The sequence below is a fragment of the Dreissena polymorpha genome, chromosome 5 (genome assembly GCF_020536995.1).
Source record: "Dreissena polymorpha isolate Duluth1 chromosome 5, UMN_Dpol_1.0, whole genome shotgun sequence".
NCBI lineage: Eukaryota > Metazoa > Mollusca > Bivalvia > Myida > Dreissenidae > Dreissena > Dreissena polymorpha.
In genome coordinates, this window is record NC_068359.1 from 94,063,266 (window position 1) to 94,081,779 (window position 18,514).

An 18,514-nucleotide genomic window follows, 5' to 3' on the forward strand; every position below is an offset into this window, starting at 1 on the left:
GTTCTCCGGTCCAAAGAACCTGGCAGGTGCTGCGACAGTGAAGAAACGCCTTTTCCCCATACTTCCAAAGCCTGAAGTCCTATACACGGCCACTCCTCTCAAGCTGCCAAAGGAGTCTACGGAAGCCCGGACAACTCTCTGGTACCACCGGAAACAGGAGAAAAAGGAGGCTGCAGGAGAATATGTAAAGCGTCACAAGCAGCAGCGAAGCAACAGGACATACACATGCAGCAAGTGTCGTGAGTTACGCCTTCCTCCTGGCCACACGCAGTATTACGGAAGCTGGTTCTGCATGAAAACAGCAACACAGACTTTCGAGGAGTGGCGCCAGGAGAAAGAGGAGGAAAGAAGGAAGCACAGAGAAGATGCCAAGCAGTAATTTTTCTAACTTGTTGTGAACATGGAAAAACACAAACATTGATAACTGTTGTGAAGTTGTGAACATTGACATGCAAAAAAAACTTTTAAAGCTACCATTGTTTGATAATTTATCAAAGAATGAAGGTCCAAAGTCCTTGAAAAAGCTGATGGAAAGATTTGTTCAATTATATGGGTGTATATGTTGGCTCCAATTCACACGATACAGTCATTGTAGTTTAATGGAAAAACGCATCTTACTATGTGAGATGAGTTCTGGGTTCAAGTCCCAGCAGTGGCCTATCAAGTGTGAAATACAGAGCCATATGCTTAAATATACACAGTTATCTCTTTAAACAGTGCAATTAAATATAATTAATCATGTTAAAGGGGCATTGCTGCTTAGCCATTTTTGGGACTTTATTGTGATTTTTGGTCGACTTTGACATTCAAATAACAGGGTTTATATGCATCCCAAGCATAAATGCTTTTAAGTTTGTGCAAAACAAGTCGAAGTGTGCAGAATATAAAAAAATTGCAACTCTCTGAGGTCTAAAAGTCATTTTAAATGCCACTTAAAGTTGACACTTTCTGTAAAAAATGACCCATTTTGTGCTGTCAATTATGAATGTTTTACTCAGTCAGGTACAAAAGCGTCCATTTTATAGCTTGTTTGGACCATAATCTATAAAATTGCCAAGTTTCATCCAAATCGGCCCCGTGGTTCCGATTCTATACGCCGTCAAAGAACCTCGGTGTGCAAAATAGGGCATTTTTCCCGCCTTTTTTCTTGAAAAGCAAAGTCGACAAAAGCCCCGTCGATAAGCGGTTTTTACGACGCGATTTACTATGGCCCTGTCGATAACGGCCCGCAAACGCCTTTTTGTCGGGCGTTTTCTGCGTTTTTTTATGGCCCCTTATTTGCGTTTTTTTAAATTGGAACGGCTGGGGAGAAGATTGCGCTCCTTCCTTTGCGCAGGGGCCATGCTAATCTTCTCTGTATCGTTCCAATTTTAGTATATGTACTGCCGAAGCAGTACGAAAAAGGACGTTGCCATAATGCTGTATATATGTGTTGCTATCTGATGCACACTTTTGCAGGTTCAAATGCGCGCTAAAATGCCCGTATGCGTGTGTTCCGCCTCAGATACTTACCTAGAGGTATTTCGGCCGGCAGTGTATATTCGCTTTCTACGGTCGCAGCGTACTAGGATACGCGAATGAGATGCCGACATCGTTTCAATCGCGTGCAACGGAACAGAAGAGCGCAGCTGTGAATGGTAAATGTTAAACATTGCGACGCACTGTACTAATTTTACCAGTCTATTTTTAGCCACGACGTGTTGTGTTTTCCGAACAAAAGCTGTACGTATACAATAGCTTCACTATTAATAGCGTTTTCCAGCCAATAGCTGTGCGTTTACAATGGCTTCACTATTAAGGTCGGTCATAATATACTAAATAGTTTCCCTGTATAATTCAATGTAAAAGCGCGACAACTTTAAGCGAAAATAAGTGCAACATTTTGCACATAGAGACCCCATAACAATACCTTTTCTTAAAGGCCATTCTAAGCGGAATCGATTTATGCAATACAAAAGGTACGCCATGTTCAAACCAAGCAAGAACTTGACACGAATCAAAATCGACTGTTTTTGCAACTTTTGTTTTCGGCCGTTTCTTAGTGGAATGTAACCTTTTTCAGTGCACTGCTTTACTATAGTCTTCAAGTTTATCATATTTCAGGGATTCAGTAGTGAACACCTATTCATGCCCTACCATTATCTCCGAAAGATAAAACCCGAACGATAGTTTAAAGTGTAAAGCATGCCTTCCTGTCAACTATGATATTTTTTTTAGAGAGTACAGCCCTACATGAAACGATTATTTAGTATACTGTAACCTTAATAGGAACTCTCGTGATTGGCGTTCGTAGCGGAACACTGCAGAGCGTAACCTGCGAGCTGATATACAGGTTCAGTACATCAACCAATGCACGGGCGTTCCCTCTTTAACAACTCTGGTTTCACTACAGTCACGCATAAATCTTTCGCCTTTTACTAAAGATTTCCGTGCAGTGGAACATTCAATGAGTCTATAGACTTATTTCTGAAGTCCTGTTAATTCAGGATATGCGATAATGTGTCAATACATAAACCTTGGTGGCAGCTAGGCATCCGAGTCTAAATACATTGTTTGTTCTAAAAAATATGGAACGCTTCACGAATTTGCGTGTCATCCTTGCGCAGGGGCCATGCTAATCTTCTCTGTATCGTTCCAATTTTAGTATATGTACTGCCGAAGCAGTACGAAAAAGGACGTTGCCATAATGCTGTATATATGTGTTGCTATCTGATGCACACTTTTGCAGGTTCAAATGCGCGCTAAAATGCCCGTATGCGTGTGTTCCGCCTCAGATACTTACCTAGAGGTATTTCGGCCGGCAGTGTATATTCGCTTTCTACGGTCGCAGCGTACTAGGATACGCGAATGAGATGCCGACATCGTTTCAATCGCGTGCAACGGAACAGAAGAGCGCAGCTGTGAATGGTAAATGTTAAACATTGCGACGCACTGTACTAATTTTACCAGTCTATTTTTAGCCACGACGTGTTGTGTTTTCCGAACAAAAGCTGTACGTATACAATAGCTTCACTATTAATAGCGTTTTCCAGCCAATAGCTGTGCGTTTACAATGGCTTCACTATTAAGGTCGGTCATAATATACTAAATAGTTTCCCTGTATAATTCAATGTAAAAGCGCGACAACTTTAAGCGAAAATAAGTGCAACATTTTGCACATAGAGACCCCATAACAATACCTTTTCTTAAAGGCCATTCTAAGCGGAATCGATTTATGCAATACAAAAGGTACGCCATGTTCAAACCAAGCAAGAACTTGACACGAATCAAAATCGACTGTTTTTGCAACTTTTGTTTTCGGCCGTTTCTTAGTGGAATGTAACCTTTTTCAGTGCACTGCTTTACTATAGTCTTCAAGTTTATCATATTTCAGGGATTCAGTAGTGAACACCTATTCATGCCCTACCATTATCTCCGAAAGATAAAACCCGAACGATAGTTTAAAGTGTAAAGCATGCCTTCCTGTCAACTATGATATTTTTTTAGAGAGTACAGCCCTACATGAAACGATTATTTAGTATACTGTAACCTTAATAGGAACTCTCGTGATTGGCGTTCGTAGCGGAACACTGCAGAGCGTAACCTGCGAGCTGATATACAGGTTCAGTACATCAACCAATGCACGGGCGTTCCCTCTTTAACAACTCTGGTTTCACTACAGTCACGAAAAAATCTTTCGAGTCTTTATTGAAACTTACCTGGTGCAGAGAATACCGTAAACGTATTTTTCTGCTCTGGGGTCTTGCGAGATAAAAGTATTTTTGAAAGAGATTGAAATCATGTCTGATGTGTTTGGCGCTTTGGATGAGCGAACGGTGGACTCGGATATCGCGAGTAGGACGGTCCGCTTCCAGGGAAGACGTGGATCTGCTATGGTGCATGTCGTCAATATCCTCCAGGAGAAAGGCTGGACCAGCGAGGACATCGTGGCCATTGCGTCTGGTCCCCCTGGGAGCGGCCATTACGATGTGGTTTTTGATGACGAAGATAAGTGCAAAGCTTTTTGTACAAGTTCAAATGGTCATATTAAATACCGAGATGTGTCTTATGACATTACTTTACATGGCAGACAGGTGGTACAAGTGAGAGTACACTGGATGCCCATTTGTACTAAGAAGATTGTTTTGAAGGAACTCTTTTCTAATTATGGAACAGTTTTAACCATTGAAAATGAAATGTATGAACTAGGTGGTTTTAAGTGTCAGTCTGGTACTCGCCTTGTCACTATGGAGGTTTCAGACTCACAAAAGGCTTCCATACCTCACTTGCTCAAATTTCAGTGTGGGTCGAAGGCCTTGGTGACAATGAGAGGACGTCCCCCACTATGTCTAAGGTGTTTAGAATTAGGGCATGTCAGGGGAATGTGCCCAGATAAAGGTTACAAGGACACCGATCAATCATCAGGGACATACGCTGACAGATTGAAGCAGAAGAAGACAGTTGAAGTCTCCAAGGACGTGCCACCCGTGAAGTCTGTCGAGAAACCAGGATCAGCTACTGATAATGTCCAAGAGCAGACAGTGGTCACACAAGACGATAATTGGCAACAGGCTAAGCGTCGTCCAAGGAAATCTCAGCAACCAAAAGAGAAGGTACCACAAGCAGCTCCTACAACCGTGGTTGACAATGATGAAGAACAGCCTGCTGAGCCTTCACAAATGGAGGTGAGTATGGCCAGCTCCAAAAGAAAGGTTGAAGACCTGGATGAGTTCACTCCGATGCCCCGGAATAAGGTGGCAAGTGGCCGTGAGCCACCCGGGGACATTGGATTGGATACCTCAGAGATGCTCACCCAGGATTCCATTTTAGATGGAATCCTGGATGCGCAGTCCCCACATACGTACTAGTTTCATACCTCTTTTTCAATAACGGACTTCGATTTAGCATAATGATTTTGATAACTACAACACCATGAACTGTAAACGACACGCTAGTATTATGGATATTGAATACTGCATAACCCCCAAACAACCCATTTTATGGGGTCTTGTATATTTCATTCTCATAGTAAAAATTTATAAATATGGCATGAATAAAAACATAGTTTATTTTATGAATATATTGAATATATATTGCACAGTGTTTACTGTTTTATTGGCATGTATTTTATACGGTATTCAATATAGCATGTGTGTAGGTGTGGACTGTGTAGTTTTGTTGTACAGTCTGCATGTATACATATGCACACTTGATTATTTTAGTGTTTATATATTACATTGCACTTTTCCCGTAATAATGTTAAAACATTTAAAAATCTGTATATATAAATACACTGTATATGTATTAAATTGCACTATCCCCGTAAAATTTGATACATATCTAGACATCAGTTTGTATAAATACATGTTTCGTGTGTACACATTTATTAATAAGTGTACAATTATCTCCCCTTTTAAATACATGTTATCTTACAAATGCATATTGTGTTTAAATCATGTTGGAGATGTTTTAAACCGTCGATACACTCCGTCACTGTTGAGTGTACATTTTCTACACTTGAATAACCCGCTCCGTTTTGATTTATTTGTCGACTGCTTGTTTTCATGCTTTAAATTACTATCGATATACTTTTTATCGTCTGCTATGGTTTATTTGTGTTTTTCCAATATTATTTGTCTCCATTTAAATCACAAATATGTGTTTTTCTCGTACACATTTTGTTTAAACCAGTTTCAGACTATGTTGTCTTACGGTCTCGATTTATCTAACAAGTATATTTCGTCTGCTTTATTTCTTAGCTGTCAATGCTCGTGTATCCCGCCCCGCTTTTATTTTTCTATCGACTGCTTATTTGCACGTAGTCTGAATGATCGCTATAAATCTTTATCGATTCACTTCTATCCGTATGCTAAAGTTTATTATCACTGCTCCAATAGAATTAAATGCGCGATAACGTTTATTTTGTGGGCGCAGCCATCTTTAATTGTACATGCACTTTCCTCGATTATTTCTAGCTCATGTAATGTCTGTCCTGTATGTTTCGGTGTAATGGATAGTGTTCTAAAAATAACTAACGTTTTTAAAACGTTGGTGTCGTTCATTGTGCAAGTAATTATTTTTAGAGTATTTCAAAACTTACAAGAATGTCTTTAATAATACATAGCATTAACATAAATGGATTTAGATCCAGAAAGAAACAGCAGTATATTAAAGATTACATTTTGCAAAATAAGCCTGCCATTTTATGTATACAGGAAACACATATAGACATTTACTCCAAAGCCAAAGATGTAGAAAATTTTATCTCCAAAGATTATAAATATATTTGGAGTTTTTCAAATGGAAATAAGTCATGTGGTGTTTGTACTATTATTACTGATAAAAATATTATTTGCCATAGTTTTCAAACGGATTATGATGGTCGTTTTATATATGCAGATGTTGAGTTTGTAAACACAAATTTCAGGGTATGTAATATTTATGCTCCAAATGCCCCTGGAGATAGAAATAATTATTTTTCCTCCATTAAGAAATATTTGGTTAGTTCTTATCATCTAGTTGTTATTGGAGATTTCAATTTTGTTCTGAATCCTAAGTTAGATAAATCAGGGGGAGATACTGATAGACTTCCTATTGGCTGTGCTGTTTTCAAACATATAATTGATAAATATAAATTAAAAGATGTCTTTAGACATTTGTATCCTAAACAAACCACTACAACATGGAGTAGAATATCTATTAAAAAAGAATTAATAAGTTGTAGACTAGATAGGATTTATGTGTCGAATTTATTAATTGGTAATTGTATTGAGTCTTCCATTAAACCTTGCATTTATTCAGACCATGATTTTGTAAATGTAATTATTAATTTAAACAACTCTAATGAAACCATTTCTATTGGAAATTCCTATTGGAAATTAAATAATTCAATTTTAAATGATGATGAATTTATTTCAGCCTTTGAGTTTTATTTTAAAATAATAAGTAGAACGGAAGATATTACTTTAGATTGGTGGGATGGAATTAAAAATAAAATAAAAGAATTTTGTATTGATTACTCTAAATCAAAGAAATCTAATGCATACAAAGAAATAAAACTATTAATTAAAACTTACCATAATTCACAAGATATTGAAGAAAAAATTAATATCAAAAATCAACTTGAAAATTTACAAAATAAAATATATGATGGTTCCTACATAAGAAGCAAAATTAATATGCTGAATAGCAATGAAAATGCTTCAAATTATTTTCATGATAAAGAATTTCAAAATGGTATTAATAAAACTATAACTCATATAATAGATGATGGTATGGACAAGAAATCATCACATGATATTTTAAAAACTTTTCATTCATTTTATGAAAATTTGTATACTGATGAACCTGTTGACCCTTCTTTAAACTCTAAGTTTTTAAAAAACCTACCTAAAATTTCCAATGATGATAATGCTATGTTAAGCCAACCTCTTACTCTAGATGAGATTTTCTCTACATTAAAGGAAATGGATCATACTAAGTCTCCAGGAAGTGATGGACTTACTTCTTTGATATATGTTAAATTCTTTCATCTGTTTGGTGATATTTTATTGTATTTATTTAATACGTGTTTTGAATCTGGCCATATGTCAGAATCACAAAAATTATCTTATATAACATTACTTTGCAAAGATAACAGTAATAAAACATCTGTTAAAAATTATAGACCAATTTCACTTTTGAATATTGATAGGAAGATTTTGTCAAAGGTTTTGGCCACACGATTAGGAAAGGTTTTGCCCTCTATTATTGGAATAACTCAAACATGTTCAATACCTGGGAGGACTATTTTTGATAATATTCATTTACTTCGTAATATAATAAGTTATGTCGAGCAGAAAAACCTAACAGCTTGTTTTATCTGCTTGGACCAGGAGAAGGCCTTCGACCGTGTGTCATGGCCTTTTCTGTTTAGCACTCTTCAATCATTTGGCTTTAATGACTCTTTTATACATTGGATTAAGGTCTTGTATCAAGACATAAGGTCATCTGTCATTGTAAATGGACATATTTCTGAGCCATTTGCATTGACAAGATCAGTCCGTCAGGGCTGTTCTTTATCACCTCTCCTTTATGTTTTATGTTTAGAGCCCTTTGCTAAGGTTATTCAAGATGACCCACATATAAATGGTATCAAAACTCCTGGTGGAAAGTTTCATGTGAAAATGTCCCTTTATGCTGATGACAATACCACCTGTCTATCAGATGAAAAGTCAATTTCCTTATTTTTTAAACATGTGTCAGACTTTGAAAAGGTTTCGGGGTCAAGGGTAAATTATAAGAAAAGCTGTGGAATGTTTTTGGGGAAATGGAAGTCAAGGTCTGATCATCCTTTTCGGCATTTCTTGGGGAAAAAATTGCAAGTTATTAGGTTACAGGTTTGGTTATGATTTAACAGATGATGATTTATTTCATGATTTATTATCTAATTTTGAAAGAATTCTTAATTTATGGAAATCTCGTGGTAAATCGTATAAGGGTAAAAGTTCGATTTTGAACACATTTGTATTTTCAAAACTTATATATTTTATACAAGCTCAAATTGTACCTAGTCATTATATAAACATGTTTCAAAAACGTTGCTTCAACTTTATATGGGGCAGAAAATTAGAGCCTATATCCCGCAAAACATTGTATACACACATGTTAAAAGGTGGACTTAATGTTCCAAATTTAGAATTAAAAATCCATTCATTCTATCTATGTCATATTTTTAAAATAATTAATAACTACAATACTCCTTGGGTAGAATTTGCTGTTTATTGGACAGGCTTTGCAATTGAAGAAATATAATCCTTCAATTGCATCTAATAATATTCCTCATAGTGAAATTATTCCCCCTTTTTATGTTAAATGTTTAAGTGTATTTACAGATTTTGTGGAAAACTGTAAATCAAATGTTAATTCTCTCTGGACTGTTAAAGAGATTTATAATTACTTTATTGAAAATATGAATATTGAACCAAAATGTGTAAGGGATTGTAAATCTGTAGATTTTAATAATAGCTTTAAAAATGTCTTTTCAAGTGCAGTAGATCCTGAGTGTAGGAACACATGTTTTTCCATTGTTCATAATGCTCTTTTAACCAACCAATATCTTTTTTCGAGAAATATGATAAGATCTAGTAAATGCACATTTTGTTCGAAACCAGAAACTATAGATCATTTATTTGTTGAGTGTTATATTTCTACATCTATAAATAAAGTCGTATTATTCTTAATGCATGTATTAACTGCAGACAATCATAAACTGTCTCTCAAACAATTTCATTATCTTAATGTTGATAATTCATATGATAAGGAGATTAATTATGTTTTTCTTATTCTGCTGTCGGAGTCAAGACAAATAATTTGGAGAACCTAGAAATGATGTTAAATTTGACAAAAAACTGTTTAGTCCATTTGATCTTATTTGCAAACTTATTTATAGATTAAAATATCGCATTTTATTAGATTTTGAAAGATTTTCATCTGAGAAATTTGAATTAATATGGGGTAATTATTGTGACGTTAATGCAAATAAAAAAGTTGAGTTTAGATTAGACTTGAATCCTGCAATTTATGCTAACATTTAGTGTTATGATTGAAATATGTATATTAAGTTTCTCTCTGCTGTTTTGTGTTTTCTCTCTGATTTCAGGATGGCAGCTGCGGGGCCGTTAGTGGCTGTTACTCGGGTTGTCATCCTGGATCAGAGAGGGAACGCGACAGTGTTAATTTTGTGTGAAGAAGTTTTTGTGAATTGTATATTGTAAATTGTATTATTGCATCATCTCTTTTATCATCAGTATTCCTATGAATCATTTCAATCATTGTTTCATATATTATGTAACCCAGTGGTGGGCTCATCTCATTTCACTCATTGAACTTCATTATCACTCATTTTTCATCACTATGTATTTCGACAGACCATTAACACATTTTCATTCATGTAGGTCATAGGATACTTGACTGACCTTTCCTTAAGTAAAGAGGCTTTTTCCAATTTATTCGTTCATATACATTTATTGTTTCATAATTATTTCCGGCTTGGCCGGATGGTGGGGCTGGGGCGGGTGAGGAGTGGTACCGAAGGCTCTCACGTGCTTCAGCTCCATCATCTGGTTTCAGCTGTAGACTTCTTGACATGTTCCTGGCGGACCATCACGGGGGGTGCTCGGGCATGACCTGGGGTGGTTCGCTGGGAGCACCTTTTTTCTTTTTTTTGAAGTGTGATTTGTTAGCATTTATATTAAATAAAAACAACCTCTTTATCATTTTACTAATTAAGATCCGCTACATTTAGGTCGGTGACTTTTTATTTGTTAAAACCGTTTCACTATTTCTATAATTCTATATATCTATTTCATTATCTACGTGCAGACGTGAACAGACTGTTACAAATTATATATTAACACATAAAACGTGCAGACGGTAAAAAGACTGTGTTTATTAATTAATTATAAAATAATTAGTTTTCTTCTTTCCTTACTATTGTTAAATATTATTTAAAGTCACCTTGTACTGTATGAAATCATTTAATTTCTTTTAAGCGGATACTTGGGGCGTTTTACACCCCAATTATGTGATAAATAAATTTTATGAAAAAGAAAAAAAAAAAATTTCGCCTTTTACTAAAGATTTCCGTGCAGTGGAACATTCAATGAGTCTATAGACTTATTTCTGAAGTCCTGTTAATTCAGGATATGCAATAATGTGTCAATACATAAGCCTCGGTAGCAGCTAGGCACCCAGCTCCGCGTTGTCCGCGTTGTCCGCGTTGTCCGCGTTGTCCGCGTTGTCCGCGTTGCCCGTTCTTCTGTTGTAGTAACACTACGCGTTGTAGTTGTTGCATCGATTGTTGTTGTTTCGGTTGTTATTGTTTTTGTTGTTAATTATGTCGCATAAGACAAAACGCTGGCCGCTCTCCAACACTGGTGCGCCCTGCGTGTGCGCAAAGTGCGCGTCGCACAGGCTATTGCGTTGGGCAGACCGTCTGTGTGCATGCGCGTGAGCGTTCGCGACCGTCCGACCTGGGCTCGTATTCACCAAACAATTCTTACACCTACGTTTAAGAATCCGTAATATTCTTCAAACAGAAATTGTCAGGAATTGCCTTAATTTTGAGTCAAACATGGAATGAAGCTCCTATATCTGCATCACTCGATCTTCATGTAGAACATTTGAGTCGTGTTCTGAGAAAACTGGGCATAATGCATGTGCGTAAAGTGTCGTCCCAGATAAGCCTGTGCAGAGGGACGACACTTTCCGCTTTTATGGTATTTTTAGTTTCAAGGAAGTCCATCCTTACCGAAAATCAAGTTTAGGCGGAAAGTGTCGTCCCTGATTAGCCTGCGTGGGCTGCACAGGCTAATCTGGGACGACACTTTACGCACACGCATTAAGCCTAGTTTTCTCAGAACAAGGCTAATTTTCTCAACGACATCATTACCAGCGGTAGGTAACATGTAAATATTCAAGCGCCGGATGTATTTTTATTGATTCTAGGTATATTGATTGTTCTAAAGTGAAAAGAATGGGGTTTTGGATACGGGCCCTTGTGTAAAAAAATATGGAACGCTTCACGAATTTGCGTGTCATCCTTGCGCAGGGGCCATGCTAATCTTCTCTGTATCGTTCCAATTTTAGTATATGTACTGCCGAAGCAGTACGAAAAAGTAGGTAACGATAATGCTCTATATATGTGGTGTAATCTAAAGCGCACTTTTGCAGGTTCAAAGGCGCACTAAAATGCCCGTCTGCGTGTGCTCCGCTCCAGATACATACCTAGAGGTATTTCGCCCGGCAGTGTATATTCGCTTTCTACGGTCGCAGCGTAATGGGATACGCGATTGAGGTGCCGACATCGTTCCAATCGAGTGCAACGGAACAGAAGAGCGCAGCTGCGAATGGTAAATATCATACATTCCGGCGCACTGTACTAATGTTACCAGTCTATTTTTAACTACGACCTATTGTGTTTTCCGACCAATAGCTGTGCGTTTACAAAGCTGTGCGTTTACTATTAATAGTGTTTTCCGCCCAATAACTGTACGTTTACAATAGCTTCGCTATTAATAGGAACTCTCGTGATTGGCGATTTGTTCAGCGGAATACTACAGAGCGTAACCTGTGAGCTGATATGCACGTTCAGTACATCAACCATTGCACGGGCGTTCACTGTTTAACTCTGGTTTCACTACAGTCACGAAAAAATCTTTCGCCTTTTACTAAAGATTTCCGTGCAGTGGAACATTCAATGAGTCTATAGACTTATTTCTGAAGTCCTGTTAATTCAGGATATGCAATAATGTGTCAATACATAAGCCTCGGTAGCAGCTAGGCACCCAGCTCCGCGTTGTCCGCGTTGTCCGCGTTGTCCGCGTTGTCCGCGTTGCCCGTTCTTCTGTTGTAGTAACACTACGCGTTGTAGTTGTTGCATCGATTGTTGTTGTTTCGGTTGTTATTGTTTTTGTTGTTAATTATGTCGCATAAGACAAAACGCTGGCCGCTCTCCAACACTGGTGCGCCCTGCGTGTGCGCAAAGTGCGCGTCGCACAGGCTATTGCGTTGGGCAGACCGTCTGTGTGCATGCGCGTGAGCGTTCGCGACCGTCCGACCTGGGCTCGTATTCACCAAACAATTCTTACACCTACGTTTAAGAATCCGTAATATTCTTCAAACAGAAATTGTCAGGAATTGCCTTAATTTTGAGTCAAACATGGAATGAAGCTCCTATATCTGCATCACTCGATCTTCATGTAGAACATTTGAGTCGTGTTCTGAGAAAACTGGGCATAATGCATGTGCGTAAAGTGTCGTCCCAGATAAGCCTGTGCAGAGGGACGACACTTTCCGCTTTTATGGTATTTTTAGTTTCAAGGAAGTCCATCCTTACCGAAAATCAAGTTTAGGCGGAAAGTGTCGTCCCTGATTAGCCTGCGTGGGCTGCACAGGCTAATCTGGGACGACACTTTACGCACACGCATTAAGCCTAGTTTTCTCAGAACAAGGCTAATTTTCTCAACGACATCATTACCAGCGGTAGGTAACATGTAAATATTCAAGCGCCGGATGTATTTTTATTGATTCTAGGTATATTGATTGTTCTAAAGTGAAAAGAATGGGGTTTTGGATACGGGCCCTTGTGTAAAAAAATATGGAACGCTTCACGAATTTGCGTGTCATCCTTGCGCAGGGGCCATGCTAATCTTCTCTGTATCGTTCCAATTTTAGTATATGTACTGCCGAAGCAGTACGAAAAAGTAGGTAACGATAATGCTCTATATGTGGTGTAATCTAAAGCGCACTTTTGCAGGTTCAAAGGCGCACTAAAATGCCCGTCTGCGTGTGCTCCGCTCCAGATACATACCTAGAGGTATTTCGCCCGGCAGTGTATATTCGCTTTCTACGGTCGCAGCGTAATGGGATACGCGATTGAGGTGCCGACATCGTTCCAATCGAGTGCAACGGAACAGAAGAGCGCAGCTGTGAATGGTAAATATCATACATTCCGGCGCACTGTACTAATGTTACCAGTCTATTTTTAACTACGACCTATTGTGTTTTCCGACCAATAGCTGTGCGTTTACAAAGCTGTGCGTTTACTATTAATAGTGTTTTCCGCCCAATAACTGTACGTTTACAATAGCTTCGCTATTAATAGGAACTCTCGTGATCGGCGATTTGTTCAGCGGAATACTACAGAGCGTAACCTGTGAGCTGATATGCACGTTCAGTACATCAACCATTGCACGGGCGTTCACTGTTTAACTCTGGTTTCACTACAGTAACACGAAAAAATCTTTCGCCTTATTTATCGATTAAAGTAATTAAAAATGATGACAGTAATGCATTTGCCGGCTTTGACCGGAAGTGCTTTAGTAGACAGTGCTAGGGAACGAACCGTAAAAGTTAAAGGAAAAAGAGGATGCAGTATGATGGGCGTAGTAAATATTCTGACGAAAAATGGAGTGGAAGATACTGACGTGGAGTGGTTAGCCTCGGGACCTCCGGGATCGGCAGAGTATGACGTCACCTTTGCAAACTCAGATAAGTGCCGCTCTTTTTTATCTAGAGTATCAATGCAATCATCTGTTACTCATAGTGGGGTTCAGTACCGTTTTTTTCAAATATGGAAAACAACTGGTCACGTGCAGAGTGCACTGGCTACCAGCATTTATTAGCGATTTGGCAATTGCAGATATGTTTAAAGGGTTTGGGCAAGTGGTTTCTGTAGAACATGACACTTTGAAGGTTGGTGACTTTGTCACAAGATCTGGAGTGAGGATAGTCACACTTGAGTGTGATTCAAATATGACAGAGGCTATACCACACATACTAGCATTCGAATGTGGCTCAAGAGCCCTTATTACCATGCGGGGAAGGCAACCTTTGTGTCTCTATTGTCAAGAGGTGGGACATGTACGCAATACATGCCCACAAAATATTAATGCAATATTTAAGCACAACCAGGAGAGTGTTTCAGGGACAAAAGTTGTAAAGGATGTGGCCCAAAAGGCACCTGATGTGGCACAAAAGGCACCATCATCAAATGTCAAGGAGACAGTTGCAGAAAGGCCGGAAGTGACGGTTGAACAATCATCAACACAGAAGGACGATTTCCAGGTCGTTGTTAGCAAGAAAAAGAAATCAAGCGGTCAAAAGAAACAGATATCAGCAGAAGAGGTGACACAAACAGAGAAAGAGGAGGAAAACATGGACGCACAAGATTTAGAGGTTAGGGGAGAAAAGAGGGGTCGAAAGGGTTTGATCACAGGATCAAAAAGAGTATGTGATAAAGAAAATACTAACAGTAGTGAAGAATTGTCTCCCTTACCCCAAAACAGATTTACGGTGTTAGAAGTTGATGATCTCGAAGAACATACATTAGTAATTGATTTAGATTCGCAAGATCTGAACATGACCCCTGTTGATTAAATGTGTAAGAACAAACATAAATACAATTCCATTTCAATTAATAGATTACCTTTATCAAAAATCAACTTACATCTTTAAAAATCCTTTTTTTAAATTACCCTTTACTGTTAAAAATCAATGTATATCAATACCTTGTGTAAATAGTTCACTTGTATATATATTTATCATTATATTTTATGTATTACAATATAATGTTGGCATATATACCGATCACATAGAAAATATGTGTGACCGTTATATTGGCATATTTAAAATGTCATGTTTTCACATTATTTATTTAGTATATAGCATATGCATAAATAAAATCTATGTAAATAATAGTATGTATATATGTACAATAACAAAAACTATAACTTTAAAATCTCATATAACAAATGCATTTCTTATTATGTGTGAGCGTATAAATTACGTTCATATGCTAGTGTGTGTATACGCTATTCATTGTTATATGTACTCAATTTATATCTTTAATAAAACACCTTTTCTAAACACTCTATTCATCAACAGTACACCTTTAATCCTTTTTCAATATCCTCGTGGTAAATGTGAGCGCATTTATCTATTTCCAACATTACTTAGGTACATAGTACACTCATTACAACAGCGAGTTTACAAAATCGTTAGCCTAGTCTCTGTATATATATTTCGTCTGCTTTATTTTCACTGCTCCAATAGAATTAAATGCCCGATAACGTTTATTTTGTGGGCGCAGCCATCTTTAATTGTACATGCACTTTCCTCGATTATTTCTAGCTCATGTAATGTCTGTCCTGTATGTTTCGGTGTAATGGATGGTGTTCTAAAAATAACTAACGTTTTTAAAACGTTGGTGTCAGTTCATTGTGCAAGTAATTATTTTAAGATTATTTCAAAACTTACAAGAATGTCTTTAATAATACATAGCATTAACATAAATGGATTTAGATCCAGAAAAAAACAGCAGTATATTAAAGATTACATTTTGCAAAATAAGCCTGCCATTTTATGTATACAGGAAACACATATAGACATTTACTCCAAAGCCAAAGATGTAGAAAATTTTATCTCCAAAGATTATAAATATATTTGGAGTTTTTCAAATGGAAATAAGTCATGTGGTGTATGTACTATCATTACTGATAAAAATATTATTTGCCATAGTTTTCAAACGGATTATGATGGTCGTTTTATATATGCAGATGTTGAGTTTGTAAACACAAATTTCAGGGTATGTAATATTTATGCTCCAAATGCCCCTGGAGATAGAAATAATTATTTTTCCTCCATTAAGAAATATTTGGTTAGTTCTTATCATCTAGTTGTTATTGGAGATTTCAATTTTGTTCTGAATCCTAAGTTAGATAAATCAGGGGGAGATACTGATAGACTTCCTATTGGCTGTGCTGTTTTCAAACATATAATTGATAAATATAAATTAAAAGATGTCTTTAGACATTTGTATCCTAAACAAACCACTACAACATGGAGTAGAATATCTATTAAAAAAGAATTAATAAGTTGTAGACTAGATAGGATTTATGTGTCGAATTTATTAATTGGTAATTGTATTGAGTCTTCCATTAAACCTTGCATTTATTCAGACCATGATTTTGTAAATGTAATTATTAATTTAAACAACTCTAATGAAACCATTTCTATTGGAAATTCCTATTGGAAATTAAATAATTCAATTTTAAATGATGATGAATTTATTTCAGCCTTTGAGTTTTATTTTAAAATAATAAGTAGAACGGAAGATATTACTTTAGATTGGTGGGATGGAATTAAAAATAAAATAAAAGAATTTTGTATTGATTACTCTAAATCAAAGAAATCTAATGCATACAAAGAAATAAAACTATTAATTAAAACTTACCATAATTCACAAGATATTGAAGAAAAAATTAATATCAAAAATCAACTTGAAAATTTACAAAATAAAATATATGATGGTTCCTACATAAGAAGCAAAATTAATATGCTGAATAGCAATGAAAATGCTTCAAATTATTTTCATGATAAAGAATTTCAAAATGGTATTAATAAAACTATAACTCATATAATAGATGATGGTATGGACAAGAAATCATCACATGATATTTTAAAAACTTTTCATTCATTTTATGAAAATTTGTATACTGATGAACCTGTTGACCCTTCTTTAAACTCTAAGTTTTTAAATAACCTACCTAAAATTTCCAATGATGATAATGCTTTGTTAAGCCAACCTCTTACTCTGGATGAGATTTTCTCTACATTAAAGGAAATGGATCATACTAAGTCTCCAGGAAGTGATGGACTTACTTCTTTGATATATGTTAAATTCTTTCATCTGTTTGGTGATATTTTATTGTATTTATTTAATACTTGTTTTGAATCGGGCCATATGTCAGAATCACAAAAATTATCTTATATAACATTACTTTGCAAAGATAACAGTAATAAAACATCTGTTAAAAATTATAGACCAATTTCACTTTTGAATATTGATAGGAAGATTTTGTCAAAGGTTTTGGCCTCACGATTAGGAAAGGTTTTGCCCTCTATTATTGGAATAACTCAAACATGTTCAATACCTGGGAGGACTATTTTTGATAATATTCATTTACTTCGTAATATAATAAGTTATGTCGAGCAGAAAAACTTAACAGCTTGTTTTATCTGCTTGGACCAGGAGAAGGCCTTCGACCGTGTGTCATGGCCTTTTCTGTTTAGCACTCTTCAATCATTTGGCTTTAATGACTCTTTTATACATTGGATTAAGGTCTTGTATCAAGACATAAGGTCATCTGTCATTGTAAATGGACATATTTCTGAGCCATTTGCATTGACAAGATCAGTCCGTCAGGGCTGTTCTTTATCACCTCTCCTTTATGTTTTATGTTTAGAGCCCTTTGCTAAGGTTATTCAAGATGACCCACATATAAATGGTATCAAAACTCCTGGTGGAAAGTTTCATGTGAAAATGTCCCTTTATGCTGATGACAATACCACCTGTCTATCAGATGAAAAGTCAATTTCCTTATTTTTTAAACATGTGTCAGACTTTGAAAAGGTTTCGGGGTCAAGGGTAAATTATAAGAAAAGCTGTGGAATGTTTTTGGGGAAATGGAAGTCAAGGTCTGATCATCCTTTCGGCATTTCTTGGGGAAAAAATTGCAAGTTATTAGGTTACAGGTTTGGTTATGATTTAACAGATGATGATTTATTTCATGATTTATTATCTAATTTTGAAAGAATTCTTAATTTATGGAAATCTCGTGGTAAATCGTATAAGGGTAAAAGTTCGATTTTGAACACATTTGTATTTTCAAAACTTATATATTTTATACAAGCTCAAATTGTACCTAGTCATTATATAAACATGTTTCAAAAACGTTGCTTCAACTTTATATGGGGCAGAAAATTAGAGCCTATATCCCGCAAAACATTGTATACACACATGTTAAAAGGTGGACTTAATGTTCCAAATTTAGAATTAAAAATCCATTCATTCTATCTATGTCATATTTTTAAAATAATTAATAACTACAATACTCCTTGGGTAGAATTTGCTGTTTATTGGACAGGTTTGCAATTGAAGAAATATAATCCTTCAATTGCATCTAATAATATTCCTCATAGTGAAATTATTCCC

General features: G+C 36.3%; 6 non-coding genes across 6 annotated transcripts; 2 read left to right on the plus strand and 4 right to left on the minus strand.

The window, feature by feature from the left end:
* Nucleotides 1–1,287: 1,287 nt before the first annotated feature.
* On the minus strand, nucleotides 1,288–1,397 carry LOC127832843 (U6 spliceosomal RNA). Its single transcript, XR_008027191.1, has one exon. It is a non-coding gene; the product is annotated as a U6 spliceosomal RNA (small nuclear RNA).
* A 975-nt stretch (nucleotides 1,398–2,372) lies between these two features.
* Nucleotides 2,373–2,489, plus strand: LOC127832728 (U5 spliceosomal RNA). Its single transcript, XR_008027088.1, has one exon. It is a non-coding gene; the product is annotated as a U5 spliceosomal RNA (small nuclear RNA).
* A 72-nt stretch (nucleotides 2,490–2,561) lies between these two features.
* On the minus strand, nucleotides 2,562–2,667 carry LOC127832782 (U6 spliceosomal RNA). The gene has a single exon (XR_008027134.1). It is a non-coding gene; the product is annotated as a U6 spliceosomal RNA (small nuclear RNA).
* Nucleotides 2,668–11,524: 8,857 nt separating this feature from the next.
* On the minus strand, nucleotides 11,525–11,630 carry LOC127832784 (U6 spliceosomal RNA). Its single transcript, XR_008027136.1, has one exon. It is a non-coding gene; the product is annotated as a U6 spliceosomal RNA (small nuclear RNA).
* A 513-nt stretch (nucleotides 11,631–12,143) lies between these two features.
* Nucleotides 12,144–12,260, plus strand: LOC127832794 (U5 spliceosomal RNA). The gene has a single exon (XR_008027146.1). It is a non-coding gene; the product is annotated as a U5 spliceosomal RNA (small nuclear RNA).
* Nucleotides 12,261–13,111: 851 nt separating this feature from the next.
* LOC127832785 (U6 spliceosomal RNA) lies at nucleotides 13,112–13,217 on the minus strand. Its single transcript, XR_008027137.1, has one exon. It is a non-coding gene; the product is annotated as a U6 spliceosomal RNA (small nuclear RNA).
* Between the last annotated feature and the right edge of the window lie 5,297 nt (nucleotides 13,218–18,514).